The following is a 3,767-nucleotide window of genomic DNA, read 5'->3' on the forward strand; positions in this document are numbered from 1 at the left end:
CTCTGCCAAGTCATCTTTTCTGGCGAGTCCCCGTGAGGAGTCGGGGAGCGCTCCCTGAGCGCGCGTGCGGCCCCGAGAGGTCACGCCCGGCCGGCCTTCGGTCCCCCGCGTGTCCCGGTCGTACGAGGGGCCGGCCGAAAATGCTTCCGGGTCTCGCTCCGGAGATGCGGGCCGGCCCCTGCGTGTGGCACGGGTGGCCGGGAGGGCGTCCCTGGCCCGGGGCTGCTCCCGCGTGTGTCCTGGGGTAGACCAGAGGGTCCGGGGTGCTCCGTGTCTGGCTGCGATGGTGGCGTTTTTGGGGACAGATGTCCGTGTCGTGGGTCCCCTGGGCCGGCGGCGGTGTCGGTGACTCGCCCTCCTGCCCCCGGGGCAGGTATATCTCTCACTGCGAGTCGGCATTTTGGGCCACCGGGTTATTGCTGACACGCTGTCCTCTGGCGACCTGTCGCTGGAGAGGTTGGGCCTCTGGATGCGTGCGGGGCTCTGGCCTACCGGTGACCCGGCTAGCCGGCCCTGCTCCTGCTTGAGCCGCCTGCTGGGGCCCGTGAGCCTGCTGCTCTCTCGTGCATCCGAGCGCCCCGACTCCCGCCCCCCGGTGCCGGCCCGGGTCCGGGTCTCTGACCCCCCCGCCTGGGGGCGGCGGGGAAGGCGGCGAGGGCTACCCTGCCCCCGTGCGCTCCCCGCTGCGGGCACCCGGGGCGGCCGTGACAACCCCACCCCGTTGGCTCCGTGCCGCGCGTGTCAGGCGTCCTCGTTTCCGCTGGGTTGTCCGCCGCCCCTCCCCCCCCCAGAGCGGGGAACGGCCGGGCTGATCGGCTCGCTGGCTCGCTGGCTGGCCGGCTGGCCGCCTCCCGCTCCTTGGGGGGGGCTCCTCGTGATCGATGTGGTGGCGTCATGCTCTCCCGGGCAGGGTCCGAGCCGCGACGGGCGAGGGGCGGACATTCGTGGCGAATGGGACCGTTCTTCTCGCTCCGCCCGCGGGGGCCCCTCGTCTCTCCTCCCCGCCTGCGGGTGGTGCGCTGGGGAAGGCGAGGGGCGCGGAACCCGGCCCGACCTCGCTGTCCCGTCCCTGCCTTCCGCCACGCGGCGTGGGTCGGCGGGGTCCTCTGACGCGGCGGGCACCCCTCGCTCTCGCCTCCTGTGGTTGTCGACTCGCGGGCGGCCCCCCTCCGCGGCGGTGGGGTGCCGTCCCGCCGGCCCGTCGTGCTGCCCTCTTGGGGGTCGCGCGAGCGTGGGCTCCGCCTGGGCCTTTGCGGTGCTCCTGGAGCGCTCCGGGTTGTCCCTCAGGTGCCCGAGGCCGAGCGGTGGTGTGTCTTTCCCGCCCCCGGCGCCCCCTCTTCCGGTCGCCGCCGCGGCGTCCGCGCGTGGGTCCTGAGGGAGCTCGTCGGTGTCGGGGGGTCGAGGCGGTGGAGTGAGACGCGCCCCTCCCACGCGGGGAAGGGCGCCGCGTGGTCCGGCGAGCGCACGTGTCCCGTGCTTCCCCCCTGGCGGGTGCGCGCGGGGCCCGTGTGAGCGATCGCGGTGGGCTCTCGGGCCGGTGACGCGTGCGCCGGCCGGCCGCCGAGGGGCTGCCGTCCCGCCTCTGACCGGCCGTGTGTGGGTTGACTTCGGAGGCGCTTCGCCTCGGAAGGAAGGAGGCCGGTGGAGGTGGGAAGGGGGGCGGGGCCTCGGGGGGTTGCGCGCATGCGCACCAGCCGGGTCTCTCTCCCCCCCCCCCCGCCCTGACCGCGAACGCTCGAGGTTGCCGCACGCGGCTGTGCGTTTCCTCCTACCGCAGGCCCCTCCCTCCCATCCCCGGGCGTCCCCGAGCGCCTCCGCGGGCCCGACGAGGGGCGACTGGCGGGTGGGGAGAGTGACCCGCCCTCGGTGAGAAAGCCTTCTCTAGCGATCCGAGAGGCGTGCGTTGGGGTACCGGATCCCCCGGCCCGCCGCCTCTCTCTGTGCGTGATGGTAGCGCTTGCCGTAGCGACTCGCTCGCGGCGGACCCTCCTCCGCTTCCCCCCTCGGTGGGGTGAGGGGGGGGAGAGCGAGGGTTCCGCCGGCCCCCGACCGCGGTGGTGGGGGCCGAGCGTGGCTCGTCGCCTACTGTGGCCCGCGCCTCCCCCTTCCGAGTCGGGGGAGGATCCCGCCGGGCCGGGCCCGGCGTCCTAGCGGTTCGGAGGCTGTGCCGCGAGCGGTGGGGTGTGCGCGGCGTTCCGTCCGGCGCGTGACCCCTCTCCGCTGTCGAGCCGGCTCTCCGCCCGCTCCCGTGCCGAGTCGCGACCGGTGCCGGCGCCCGCGTTTGCGTGGCAAGGGTTCGGGCCGCCTGGCCCCGGGAAAGCGTCCCGCGGTGGGGGCGCGCCGGTCTCCCGGAGCGGGACCGGGTCGGAGGATGGACGAGAATCCCGGGCGATGCGGCCCTGGTGTCGGGTGTGTGGCTGTGGTCGCTTCGCGGGGTGGGGGGCCCGGTGGCCGGGGCCCCGGGTCTCGTGAGGAGGCGGGTCTCGGTGGGTGGGTGCCGAGGGCCGGCCGGCGTCCCAGGCGGTGCGCCGCGGGACCGCCCTCGTGTCTGTGGCGGTGGGATCCCGTGGCGGTGTTTTCCTGGTGGCCCGGCCGCGCCTGAGGTTTCTCCCCCGAGCCGCCCCTCAGCGGGCTCCCGGGGGCTCTCGCCCTCGCGGTCCCTGGCCCCCGCCCCTCCGCGTGCGCGCCCCCTTCCCCGCCCGCCGCCTGCCGAATCCCCTCTCCCCGAGCGGCTCAGCACCGGCTTTACGTCGGTGGCGGCCCCGTCTGGGCCCGAACCCGGCACCGCCTCGTGGGGCGCCGCCGCCGGCCACCGTTTGGCCCGGTGTCCGCGTCCCCCCCGGCGCGCGCGCGCGCTTTCGGGACCGGGTCGGTGGCGCGCCCCGGCTTGGGCCCGGTGGGCGCCCGGAGGGTTTTTGGGGGTCGGCGCGTGCGGGGGGTGGAGGGCGTTCCGGGGGGCTGGCCGCGACTGCGGCGGCGGTGTGGGGAGCCGCGGGGATCGCCGGAGGCCGGTCTTCCGCTCCGGGTGCCGCCTCCGTGCGTGTGCCCCGGCCGCGGTCGGCTGCGCTCGACGCGGTTCCCGCGGTGTCCCCTTCCCCGCCGGCCGCGTTTCTCGCGCCTTCCCCCGTCGCCTCGGCCTCGCCCCGGCGTTCTCGTCTTCTCCCGTCCCGCTCTTCCGCCTCGGGTCGGCGCGGCCCCGGGTGCGCCTCGCTTCCCGGGCCCGCCGCGGCCCTTCCCTGAGAGGCGTCTGTCCTGGGCGTCGGCGTCCGGGGAGAGCCCCTCCTCCTGCCCCGCGTGGCGTTGCCCCGTTCGGCGCGCGCGTGCGCCCGAGCGCGGCCCGGTGGTCCCTCCCGGCCAGGCGTTCGTGCGATGGGTGGCGCGAGGGTCGACTTCCGCCTCTGCCGGCCGCTGGCCCTTTCCCCGGGTCGGGGGGTGGGGCCCGGGCCGGGGCCTCGGCCCCGGTCGCGGTCCCTCGTCCCGGGCGTGGGGGCGGGCGCGCCGGTCGGCTTCGGTCGGCCCTCCTCGCCTCCCTCGGCCGTCGTGTGGCGCGTGTGCCACCCCTGCCCCCGCGCCCGCCGGGGGGCGGGGCTCGGGTCCGGGCTTCGGCCTGGCCCCGGGCCTCGACCCGGGCCGGTGCGCGGGTGCTGCGGCCGCACGGCGCGACTGTCCCCGGGCTGGGCCCCGCGGTCCGCCTCTCGCTCGCCGCCCGGACGTCGGGGCCGCCCCGCGGGGCGGGTGGGGAGCGCCCTCCCCGCCTCGCCGCCGCC

The sequence above is a fragment of the Symphalangus syndactylus genome, chromosome Y, assembly GCF_028878055.3.
Source record: "Symphalangus syndactylus isolate Jambi chromosome Y, NHGRI_mSymSyn1-v2.1_pri, whole genome shotgun sequence".
NCBI classification, from domain to species: Eukaryota; Metazoa; Chordata; class Mammalia; order Primates; family Hylobatidae; genus Symphalangus; species Symphalangus syndactylus.